Raw genomic sequence first — 13,762 nt, 5'->3', positions numbered from 1 at the left:
AAGGCAGCTGTGGAGATGAATGTAGACATAGATATGTATTAGATATGAGTAGGCCCTTTGGATAAATCCTGAGAGTTAAGAGAAAAGAAATAATCAACAATGAAAACTGATGTGAAAGATAATGTGAATTTCTAAGACTAGGATAGGAAATTATTTCTTATTTTCAAATATCTGGAAAAGGAAGATTAAATCTTTCAATTTTGATAGTTTATAGGATTTTAAGACTACTGGTTGCTGTAGGCTGAATGTTTGTGTCCCCCCCAAAATTCATATTTTGAAAATCTAAAATCCAATGTTATGGTACGGTATTTGGAGATGGGTCCTTCAGGAGGTAATTTAGGGTTGTATTAGAACATGAAAGTGGAGTCCTCCTGGTGGGTTTAGTGAACTTGGAAGGAGATGACAGAATAAGGACACAGGCAAGCCAACCAGGAAGATGGCCTTAACTCAACTATACTAGTGCCCTGATCTTGTACTTCTAGCATTTAGAACTTTGAGAAATATTTCTTGTTTAAGGCATCTAGTCTACAGTAGCCAGAACCAATTAAAACGTTACTTGGCTCCAGTTTTCACAACCCCCCCTTTTCCCAAATCAATACAATCTTAGTTTTTAGCTCTGAATAAGTCTATCTGGGAGAAAAATTCCATATCCCAAACTCATTGAGAGAAGAGATCATGCAACTCAGAATATAAGCTTAAATAGGTGAGTTCAAATTTGGGAACTATGAAAGGAATGCACTCTTTTAAAAAATTTTTTGAAAGATCAATAGATGTATTTGAAAGGCGGAGTTAGAGGAGAGATGAAGACAGAGAGATTGATCTTTTATCCATTGATTCATTCCCCAAATGGCTCCAAGGGTCAGAGCTGGGCCAGGCCAAAGCCAGGATCCTAGAACTCCACCCAGGCCTCCCACATGGATGCCAGGAGCCCAAGCACTCTGGATGTCTTCTGCTGCTTTCCCAGGCGCATTAGCAGGGACCTGGATCACTGTCCCAGGTGGCAGCTTAACCCAGTGTGCCACAGTGTGGGGACCTAAGGCTGGAATGTCCTCTTTTGAGGTGTCTTCTTCTTCTAATTCAAGCAGTGGTAGATTAAAGAATGACAGCTTCACTGACAGTTCTGCTAGCAAGAAAAGGTATGTATTTCTGTCCTTTTTATCTGCACTGTGTTTCTCATAAACTCTGAAGTAAAGCTTATTATTCTTTCTCTTTGACCACACTTTAAATAGCAAGGATGTAATGGTCATGATAGTTACTATCAATGACCTTTGAAAGAGAAATTTGGTCAGTGTGACAGAAGAATTAACACTGAAATGGGTGACAGAACGAGATGCATGGTGAAGAAATATCATTGATCCATATATCCATTGAGAAGTTTTACCATGAAGATGGAGTGAAAGGCTATGTTGTCATGAAGAGATATTAAGTAATGGAGGTCATTCAGACAGGGATATGGTGAAACAACAGGTATTACAAGGCAAATAATCCAATGGAAAAAATCATATTGCTAAAATAGAAAACTTAGAATGAAGTGGAAGAAAGAAAATATAGACAGAAACTGAAGAGTAACAGTAGAGAAGAAGGAACAGTCTTCCCACTTATAACAGGAGGCAAAATTGAAAAGATGGATTTTTAGTGTTCACAGTGAGCATCTGAAGGGGGCATGTAGTTCAGTGTGGCCTGATGAAAAGATTGGGATGCCTTTCCATCCTCAATGACACTTTTTCTCTGTGCATTACTTGCCTTTGCATAAATTTTCAATTTTTGTTATTTACACAGTCTAGGTATTTGCTATTATTGTCTTTTAAAACTTAGGAGAAAAAGCATATATGTTGTTAGATAACAAAGAACAAGGGGTAAGATTGATTGGTTGCTAGATAGGATGGGTGAATACATAGATATGATGGAAGGAAAGAAGGATGGGAGGGTGGGGAAGGATGAGGGAAGAAGGGAAAGGAGAGAAGAGAGCAGAAGAGGAGAGGAGGGGAGGGGAGAGGAGAGGAGAGGAATGGAAGAGGGATTGGGAAGACAGGGAGATGGAGGGATAGAGGGATGGATGGGATAGGTGCATGGAGAGATGGAAATATTTTTTTGCATGAAAACAGGATTAAAAATAATGCATGCGTAGATCTTCTCTTAAAGGAAAAAAATACAGGAAGGATAGACCAGAAAACTAGAAAATGCGAGGAGAAGGGAACAGAGACACTGTTTCTCAATTTACCTTTTACAGTTTTGACTCTTGGTCAAAATGTTAATGTTTTCATATTCAAAAATTAAATAAAAATGAGAAAAGAACTTGAAGTTAGACAAATGAAACCATTTAGGCATTGTTGTGTAGTAGACTAAGCTTCTGCCTATGGTGCTGGCATTCCTTATGGGCACCGATTCCTATCCCAGCTGCTCCTCTTCGATCCAGCTCTCTGCTGTGGCCTGGGAAAGCAGTAGAAGATGGCCCAAGTGCTTGAGCTCCTGCACCTGCATGGGAGACCAGAAGTTCCTGGTTCCTGGTTCCTGGGTTCAAATCAGCTCAGCTCTGGCTGTTATAGCCATTTGGGAGTAAACCAGCAGATGGAAGATCTTTCTCTCTGTCTCTTCCTCTCTCTGTCTATAGCTCTACCTCTCAAATAAATAAATTAAATCTTTAAAAAATGAAACCAATTGTATTTTAAAAATAGAAAATCATTATACTAAATGGATGAAGAAAATCTGAAAGAAATTAAAGTTCAATCAAAGGAACTTTTGAATACAGTTTCTGGTTATGTATTTTCAAGCCTGGAGTCACAAATGGGAGTTAGGAGAGAAATGTAATGACTGCCTGAAATATTTTAGCAGAATTTCTTGTTTTTGTTGTATGCATGTAGCAACTCTCAAATTATGACATGTGATTTATAGAATTGAGCAAATAAGTAAATATGTTGCTAACAGTGGGAGCCGAAGTTCTTACTGTGGTTGATGGGAAATATAAATATGTAATTGAAGGAGTGGCTGACAAACCATTTTGGGATGGATTATAGTTGGAGGAAGTATGAATTTATGTTATAAATAACATTTCTATCTGCAGAAACCAAGCAGTAAAATCTCTAGTGACAATGAAAATGTCTAGAACCAACACACCTCTGCAATACTCCCCAAGAGAAAATAAACAGGAATCCTCAGAGAACTTCCAAATTCATGGTATATAACAGGGATGATGAAGATGAATCTGGAATTATTTGTCATGTCAGAAACTAAAGTGGAAAGAAATAATGGGGGAGCAGAAGTTGCCACATGGGATGTTTGCTTCCTATCGGGACACCTATTCATATACTAATTTCTCTACTTCTGATCCACCTTTCTGATAATGTGGATCCTGGGACACAGCAAATAACAGTTCAAGTACTTGGGTCCCTACCACCCATGAGGTATATTAGTATGGTGTTCAGGTCTCCTAGCTTTGGACTGGCCCAACTTGATTATTATGTGCATTTGGGGAATGAACCATCTTGATTTATCAGACATATCTAGAATAGACATCCAAACAAATGTGAAGTGAGTATGTGAGTGAGTGAGTTTAAGAAGTGTGTACTGCCTTCTAATAGTAATGATTTTTTAAGTGTTCCTAAATGTACCATACTTGCATTCTTACAACATAGCATGCTTTCATAAAAGAACCTAACACTAGAAAACCTCAGTGGGTTAAAATGCAAGACAGAAAATAAAAATATTGCACAAGGGAAAACATTTTTTGAGGAAGTTGCTAAAAATATGCAACAAGTTAGAGAAGCATATATCAATATTATTTTGACATTTCCACTGTTTCTGGAACACACATGCCTGGCTTAATTATTTAAAACCCTGAAATATTTGTTTAACTCCTCAGAAGCTGTCACTCTGAGTCTCAGCATGTCTTGACCCTAATATATCAAATTTACCATTGAAACTAGACTTTATCCTGATTTCATAAAGCAGGAAACACAAACTTCAAGAGAGAAAAATTAATACAACTTCACTTGTGTCAATGTTAATATAGAAGTATTGTTGCATTTTTATTGGGTACTAAATTCAGTGTTTGGGTAACTGAAAAATGATATCCATTAAGCAGGGGAAATTATAAGCGAATAAACATCCATGGGTACATCATAATTCATTTATTGTCACTGTTACATAGTTCATCTAAACAATGCAGCATTGTTTAAATGTTCTGTATATAGAAAAGTTTTTGGTTTCATTTGTTTATTTTCAAATCTTTTTACTACCCTGAAAGTGAGTCTGCTTTCATAATATATATTTAGTTGCTTACTTCTTTTATCAACCCTACTGCATTGCAATTATTTTATCATTAATCATAAATTATAAATGAGACAGATTGATCTCAACCTGAATATGTTGTGTTGCTGGAAATTATGTGCAATCAGTGAAATACATAGTCAGCTTTTGCAAATGTGTAGAAAAGCAGTTCTTTAATTAAAATTTTGAGATTAATTTTCTCTGATTTTGCTATGCTCTTGCAATTTTTGTCTTTGAAATGAGAAGTTAGGCCTACAAGTATGGAGAACGTTGCATATTGTAAATGATTATGTTTTACCTATGGGTTGGTTCACAGCAGGTGTTCATGGAAACTTTGGAGACTTAAAAATTAAAAGAAGGGAAAAATGCTTACTCTAATTCAATGCACCATCTTATTGAAAAAAATGTATTAGCTACAGAGGAAAAGGTAGTCTTAGGGATCTGGCTCACGAAACTTGTGCAAACATTGGCAACTAATTTGGGTAATGGAGAAAAAAACTAGATGTATAAGCAAAAATATGTTATTGAGGAAAATTCTTTGTGATACAGTAAGCATAACGATTTTACAAAATAATTTTAATTTTCTGTATAAATCAAGCCCAGAGCAGAACATGATAAGATGATATTTATGCCTCTGTAAGTTCCACTGAAGTTTATGTAGGAAGTGTAGCAAATAATATTTGCTAAATGCAGAGGAGACAAAGACTCTTTTCCATAACTACTGCAATGTTCTTGACTGATAGTCCCGTAACAAAAGAAAGAAAAACAACTAAAGAACATAATGTTATCCAGCCAGTGTTTTACGTCACACGAGAGTCTTCAGAAATGAAGACCAAAAGACCCAGGAGAAATGATACTTCTATGCTTAGATTTGAAATATGAATGGATAGAGTATGACCTAAGAGAATACACTGGAGAAAAGAGAGCATGGCCAATCTGTTCAGATTATTCTTGGCCTTTAGGCACAAGGCAGAACACCTGTAACATGAGGGCGTAATGACTTACCTTCTGCTCTTTTCTCAGTTTCCAAGATGCCATGTGTTGGAATAATGTGTCTGGGCCCCAGTGTAAGCACCCATTGTGTCATATAACAGGAATCCATACTTACATTGATTTTATTTGTTATCTCAATCAAACCATGAGCTATTTTTTCCTTATTTTATATGTGAAGAAATCTTATGAGTTGAATTAATGTATGAATTCAGACACCTCCAAAGTGTCAAGACAAGGATGTAGATTTTGTTTGAGAGACATGTGAACAAGATTTATCTCTTCTGATGCATTTATAAATTTTGTGCAGCTAGATGGGAATCATGAAATTAATTGTTTCAATTTTGGCTATGGAAAGTTAGAAAGCTGGAGTTCAGTTCTCTGCATGGTTGTGATTCTCTAAGCCCAAAGGATCCATAGAACTATGTGTCCCAATATAAGCATTTACAGAGTCAGAACTCATTTGTAATTAGCCTCAAGTTCCGTGAATATTAATCTGTTATATTTCATCCCAGAACAGGGATCGGAAAAGACTTTTTATTCTGTGGAGTAGCCTCTTTCTGAGACAAATCCAAGGACAAGTATTGTCATTCTAAGGAGCCTGAGTCCTTTAAGGAAACATTACATTTATTCACAGATGGTTGTGCTGGAGTTCAGGATGGGTCAGCAGCAACAAGAATATTTTTGACAGCTGAAATAATCATCATGGTTTCCCATCCAGTGAATCATCCATCTGAAGGGACTGGGTGCTGAGGGATATTTTGGGTGCAGATATACAGAAGTAGAGGCTATATGTCATGTATTGGAAGTGGAGGGTAGTAAGTATAAACTTGTATAACTATATGATGCGAGCAGTAGATAGTGTAATGATGAGAATTAATGGAGAAGATGGTATATAGTGTACTGATTGCTGTATTACTTCTTGTTGTGGATTCAACTCCATCTCCTCAAAAAAGATGTGCTAGAATCCTAATCCCAAGTACCTGAACATATAGTTTGTTTGGAACTAATAGAGTCTTTTAGAAATCAAATTAAAATAAAATAGAAATCAAGTTAAAATATGACCATACTGCATTAGGGTGGGCTCAAAACAAACAAAAATGGAACAAATAGAAAGCTCATATGAATGCAAGCATATATGGTAAAATATTTGCCTGAAGCACCAGAAGGACACAATGGTGAAAATATAATAAGGGATCACATAAATAAGACCAGTGTCTGCTAATAATAACTGATATAGTTAAAAAGGAGAGAATGATCCAACTTGGGAAATAAGATACACAGCAGACTCATAGAATGGCAGATGCCCTAAACAGCACTCTGGTCTCAGAATCAGCCCTTAAGGCATTTGGATCTGGCTAAAAAGCCCATGAGAGTATTTCAGGCATAGAAAGCCAAGACACTGTGGCAAAAAAATGACCTAAATGAAAGTTCTCTGTGAGTGAGATCCCAGTGGAAAAACGGGGCCATCAAAGAAGGAGTTACCTTTTTCTGAATGGAGGAGAGAACTTCCACTTTGATTACGACCTTGTCTAAATAAGGTTGGAGTTTGAGAACTCAAGAGGCTTCCATAATCTTGGCAATTATGACAGGATCCTCGGGTGATTACTAACATAAATAAGGGTGTCAATTGTTAACAACAGGAGTCACTGTGCACTTACTCCCCATGTAGGACCTCTGTCCTTAATGTGTTGTACTATGTGAATTAACAGCATAACTAGTACTCAAACAGTAGTTTACAATTTGTGTTTCTATGTGGGTGCAAACTGTTGAAATCTTAGTACATACTAAGTTGATCTTCTATATATAAAAATAATTGAAAATGAATCTTGATGTGAATGGGATGAGAAGGAATGGGAGATGGAGTGGTTGCAGGTGAGAGGGAGGTTTTTTTTTGGTGGGGAAAGCTGCTATAATCCAAAAGTTGTACGTTGGAAATTTATATTTATTAAATAAAAGTTTAAAAAAATCAAATATCAAATCAAGAACTCTTAAAACTCAATAGCAAAAAAAATTTAAGATGGGGGCTTTGTGGTATAGCAGGCAAAACGTCTACCTGCAATGGCAGCATCCCATGTGGGTGCCAGTTCATGGCCTGGTTACTCCGCTTCCAATCCAGCTCCTGGTTCGTGTCCTGGGAAAAGCAGTGGAAGATGGCCCAAGTGTTTGGGCTCCTGCTTTCCATATGGGAAACCCAGATGAAGCTCCTGGTTCCTGGCTTCAGCCTAGCTCAGCCCTAGCCATCTGGGGAGTGAATCAGCAGATTGAAGAATTTGCTCTCTCCCTTTCTGGCTCTCACTTCTCTCTTTGTAACTGAATTTCAAATGAGTAAATAAGTCTTTAAAGAAAGATAAATGTTGGCAAGGATGTGGAGAAAGGGGAACCCCTGTACACCTTTGGTAGAAAAGATTTATGAAGCCACTACGAAAATGAATATAGAGGCTGGTGCCGCGGCTGAATAGGCTAATCCTCCGCCCGTGGCACTGGCCCACCGGGTTCTAGTGCTGGTTGGGGCACTGGTTTCTGTCCCGGTTGCTCCTCTTCCTGTCCAGCTCTCTGCTGTGGCCCGGGAGTGCAGTGGAGGGTGACCCAAGTGCTTGGGCCCTGCACCCGTATGGGAGACCAGGAGAAGCACCTGGCTCCTGGCTTTGGATCAACACGATGCGCCAGCCACAGCAGCCATTGGGGGGTGAACCAATGGAAAAGGAACCTTTCTCTCTGTCTCTCTCACTGTCCACTCTGCCTGCCCAAAAAAAAAAAAAAAATGAGTATAGAAGTTCATAAAGAAATTAGAAATCGAACCACCTTATGACCTTAAACGCCTCTGTTATATTAAACCAAGGAGATGAAGTCACAACCTCATAAGGATATCTGCAATCCCATGTTCATTACAGCATTGTTAACAATAACTAGGATATGGAGACAAAGTCCATTGATAGATGAATGGATAAATATAGTCTATTACTATACAAGTCAGCTGGTAAAAATATATTTCCTGCTCTTTACTACAACACGAGTGGATCCAGAATGTATTATGCTCAGTGTGATAAGCTAGATACAAAAACATAATCCTACACTTTCTCACATGTGGGATCTAAAAATAAAAACATTCAAGTATATATAGAATAAACCAGTGGTTTTCAAGGGCAGGAGATAGGGAGAGAAAGTGAGATGTAGTTCAACTGACAAAAAATAGCAGATGTATAGGATGAACAAGTCTGCAGATCTAATATGGAGACCTATAACAAGGAATATAGTTAATATATTGTATTCCAGAATTTTATTAAAAAGTAGATTTTGCCTGCTTGTGTGTAACTAGGTGAGACAATAAATGTATTAGTTTGTTTCACTGTGATAACCATTTTATTATCTATATGTAATACATATGCCTCATAACATCATGTTGTAAAACTTCAAATATACACAGTAAAATATACTCTTAACAAAAAGAAAGTAGGGAAAGTATTGTCATAAAAAGTTTCTGCCTAGAGACAACCAGCTTTCCAAATTTAGATATTATCTTCAAGAGTTTGTAAATATGCTTTAAAACACACATTTCCGCTTGCTTATGATAAAAAACTGTCTTTTTTTTTTTTTTTTTTGACAGGCAGAGTGGACAGTGAGAGAGAGAGACAGAGAGAAAGGTCTTCCTTTGCCGTTGGTTCACCCTCCAATGGCCACCGCGGCCAGAATGCTGCGGCCGGCACACCGCACCAATCAGATGGCAGGAGCCAGGTACTTATCCTGGTCTCCCATGGGGTGCAGGGCCCAAAGACTTGGGCCATCCTTCTCTGCACTCCCTGGCCACAACAGAGAGCTGGCCTGGAAGAGGGGCAACCGGCACAGAATCCGGTGCCCCGACCGGGACTAGAACCTGGTGTGCCGGTGCCGCAAGGCGGAGGATTAGCCTAGTGAGCCGCGGCACCGGCCCAAGAACTGTCTTTATAGTAATGGGTCTGGAATGCAGAGGGAATGTAGAACCCACACACAAGGCAGATGCTACGTGCCCATAGAGGCAGATAATTTGTGTGCTGTGTCCACAAACCAAGAAATGGTAAGGATTGGCAGCAACCACCAGGATACAGGATGAGGCAAAAAAGAAGGGTGGATGAAGAGGCAGCATAACTCTACAGATGCCTTGATTTCAGACTTTCTGGCCCTGGCTCTGAGAGACCACTGATTGTTGTTTTAAGCAGCCTCATTGGGAATTTGCATGGCAGTCTTGGGAACTATAAAATTATTGTTGCCATCTTGAACCTTTGACCTCAACTGAGAAATAGCTTTCTTAGGGTTTTGCCTGCAGACACTGAGATGAGAAAGCTCAAGTAGCTCAACATTTCTTTGCTCAGTGGTACCTCCCAACCCAAAATATCACTCTAATCTCCAGATCTACTTCTGTTGCTTCCTGAGCATCTAATTCAGAACTCTGGTTATCTCTAATGCTAAAACTATATTTAGTGACTAAAGTTCCTCCTTGTTGTTGTTGTTATTATTATTATTAGAATCATTTATTTTAAACACAGAGAGAAAGCATGTGCACACTTCCTTCTGCTGGTTTACTCCCCAAAGGACTTGCAATGGCTGGGGCTGGGCCAAGCTGAAACCAGGAGCTTCATCTGAGTCTTCTATATGACTAGCAGGGCCCCAAGCCCTTGGGAAATCTGCTGTCTTCCTAGGTACATTAGCAGGGAGCAGGATCTTAAGTGGAGTAGCCAGGACTCAAATCATTTTTCATACAAGATGCTGACATCATAGCTGGCATGTTACTATTTCTTTCTATAGTTATGAACCATACTTCATCCAGTAAGAATTAAACACAAGATACACAAAATATGATGTGTACACTTAAGAATCAGAGACAAAAGTAAAGCAGATGAAGCATTGGCTATGCATAGACATGAATTTCTTTTTTAATAGCCTATGCTAAAAAGGGAAAACTCAGTTACACAATTTACAGGGCATACAGCAAAACCAATTACTAGCTATAACTATTACTGGTTCTAAGACTAGTAAAGAATTTCCCTCAAGAAATGTTATGAAAATGAAATCTCGACCACAATCCACAGGAGACTTGATGTCAAATTTCACAGGATTATTTTTGGGATCATTCTCCATAGAGTCTGAGGGTCTCACCCAAATGTTAGGACAGTCAAGACAGCTCATGCTTGAGGTCACTATGAATCTACTCAGATGCCCAATTATGTAGTCATCTGTTTAAATCGGCTCCTCTTCTATATCCAGTGTAAAGGTTATTTTTTGCCAGGTTGATTGCCCTCTCAGTTCTCTGTACATATTTCCCTACCTTGATCTTCTGATTATTCCTCTTTATTTGATACTTAATTAGATTTTAAGTACCTTTGTTTAAATTAAAGGAATTGTATTTTTTCCTATTTATATGTCTCCAAAATCTGGACTGCAAGTCTGCTACAGAGGTAGAGTTAAATATCTAATTCACATGTAACAGAACTTCTCAGGCCTCAGAAAATCACTTTATTCCCTTTACTTGTAGAAGATAAAGTCCCCCTCCTGAGATGAACCTGTGGAGCATGTTTCATTGTCTACGTCTAGGAAGGGTTTGCTTTGATCTGATCACCCACTGAAAAGTTCACAGTCTGAAGCTGCTAGTGGGACATTCGTTGACATTAGTGCCTTATATGTTTCCACCTGCATTTTTTTTGTTTTTGTTTTTGTTTTTGTTTTTGTTTTTTTTTTAGATTTATCTATTTGGAAGGCAGAGTTACAGAGAGAGAGAGAGAGAGAGACAAAAACAGACCTTCCATCTTCAGGTTTACTCCTCAAATGTCTTCAAGGGCAAAGTTTGGGTCAGGCTAAAGCCAGGAACCTAGAACTGCACCCAGGTAGGTGGAGGGGCCCAAGTACTTGGGCCATCTTCTGCTGCTTTCCCAGGCACATTAGCAGGGAGCTGCATTGGAAGTTGAGCCGCTGGGACTCCAACAGGTACCCAAATAGGACACTGGTATGATAGTCAGTGGTTAATTCCACTGCTCCAGAATGCCCTACTCTGAGCCTTATTGGTGAAGTTCATGAAGAAGATCAACTTCCTCTGATGGAATTATGCCCTGTTACCTAGACCCAAAACTGGAGATCTCAGTTTTATTTAGGAGCACTAGCAATGAAGCATATTATTTGACTCAGAGTTTGTTAGGCTTCTACTCCAAGGGCTCTGGCCTTGTTCTAGAAGAATTCGTCCAGATGACAACCTGAGGGTAACTGAATATGATAGTAATCAGGAGTTCATCCATTGGATTAAGAATTTAAGAGGCCTGGGCTTAGTGTTGTGCCACAGTAGGTGAAGCCTCTGCCTTATGGGCACAGGTTTATGTCTGGCTGCTCCACTACTGATTCAGCTCCCTGCTAATGATTCTGGAAAAGCAATCAAAGATGGCTCAAGTGTTTGAACACTGACACTGACGTGGGAGACCCAGATGATGAATCTCCTGGATCCTGGCTCTTGGCTCCTGGCTTTGGCCTGGCCCAGCTCTGGCTGTTACGGCAATTTATGAAGTGAACCAATGGAAGGAAGATATCTGTGTGTGTGTGTCTCTTCTTCTCCGTAACTCTGACCTACAAATAAATAAATAATTCTTTAAAAAGAAGAAGTTAAGGGGCCTAAGGTTTGAGGTCAGTGTATCCTTTCCAACAATTACTCTTTCCATTCCCCCTTTCACTTTTGTGTGCCTTCCTCTCTGCTGCCATCTTTGCTTCTGTAAGCACTGACTTTGTTTAATCTGACTGGTTCATGGTTCCAGTAGTTGTTGAGTTTAGATACTATTGTTTGAAACTTTGCATTAAACAAACAGATGTGCCAGAAAATAAATACTTGCATTTAATTTGGAGGAGCTGAGACATTCATAATGTGATACTCAGGTCAGAGTACTAAAATGATGACAAATACTTGGAGGCATGAATCAAAAGTCCTGGCACCAGTGAAAGTCCCATTGTAACAGAGAAAGCAGAGGTGGAGCAGAGGAACGTAACAGTGACCTGGAAATACAGATTTAAAATTTTCTCCAGTTGTAAAATCACTGCTGAGAGCTATTTGTTTGAATAAACTTAGGAATTCATGATTTAACATATGACTTCTGTGTGTGTGTGTGTGTGTGTGTGTACGTGTACCTAAAATTGAAATTTTGACCTAGGCTGAACTACTCCCATTTTATATGTTTAAATTTATCCAAGTCTGCATGCGGCTTAATGTTTACAACCATACAGTAGGAAGTAATTGTGGGTTGGCGTTGTGGCACAGCAGGTAAAGCCACCTCCTGCTGTGCCAGCAGCCCATTTGGGTGCCAGTTCAAGTCTTGGCTGCTCCCCTTCTGATCCAGCTCTCTGCTATGGCCTGGGAAAGCAGTAGAGGATGGCCCAAGTACTTGGGTCCCTGCACTTGTGTGGGAGACCTGGAAGAAGCTCCTGGCTTCAGATCTGGGAGCTCTGTCCATTGTGACCATCTAGGGAGTGAATTAAGAGATGAAAGACTTCTCTCTTTCTCTCTCGGCCCCTCTGTAACTCTGCATTTCGAATAAATAAATAAATCTTTTAAAAAGTAGGGAATAATGGTTCATTGATATTTTTAAGTAAAACAGAACTAGAGATCATAAATGTGTAGGTACACTAGAGATCATAAAAACTATGAATCTTACAATTTCAGAGATCAAGAATTTTGAAAGAATGTGATACTAGAGAAAATGAGATAAAGTGTGGAAGAGCTCTCTCTTAAAGAAGTGAAATATTATCAGAAGCTATACTTTATGGTAAAAATAGAAGCAAAAATGGGCTAACTGAACTTCCACTGGAGGTGCCACAGTGTATTCATGAAACACGTTAGTAAAAGGATCCCATTATTCTGTGTTAGAAGTATTCTTCCACTAGACAATGTCTAAAATAGTGTTTTCAAATAGTTTTCTTGGTACCATTTTTGTTAGCCATAAATATGTAAATCTGGAAAGTAGACAAAATTTACGCTATATTTTGGGATGATGGTATTATAAGTAGCTTTGTTGTATTTGTGAAATTAACATCAAACAATAAATATTGTTTAAAAATATCCTCATTGGAATATGCCTGCATCTTAAGCTAAGGATAGATAAGGCTATTTATGAAAAATTTTGCTTCTGGCATCATTCTGGAATGAAAACTTCCCATTTTCATCTCTCAATTATCATGAATAATACTTTGCTTTTAATTGATCATCGTCACAACTTATCATCAAATCATCAAATTGAGCTCCTATGAAAGACACTACACAAAGTAAAATGATGAAGATGAGCCCTGCCATTTTTCTATTCTGTGACATAATTATAGAGGAGGGATCTCCCTGCAGACTTTTGCTCTCCATCTGCATCTATTGCTAAGAAGGAGGATCTCTCCTACCTTTCGTCTGAAAAGCTGTATTGCAGCAGAGATTTTGGAAACAACAGGGCGCGTGACATCTTCCAAGGTGTCCCTTAAATAGAAAATGATTACCCCTACGTCAGCCCCACAACTA

The sequence above is a fragment of the Oryctolagus cuniculus genome, chromosome 4 (assembly GCF_964237555.1).
Source record: "Oryctolagus cuniculus chromosome 4, mOryCun1.1, whole genome shotgun sequence".
Taxonomy (NCBI): domain Eukaryota; kingdom Metazoa; phylum Chordata; class Mammalia; order Lagomorpha; family Leporidae; genus Oryctolagus; species Oryctolagus cuniculus.
Note: the sequence above shows the minus strand (reverse complement) of the source record.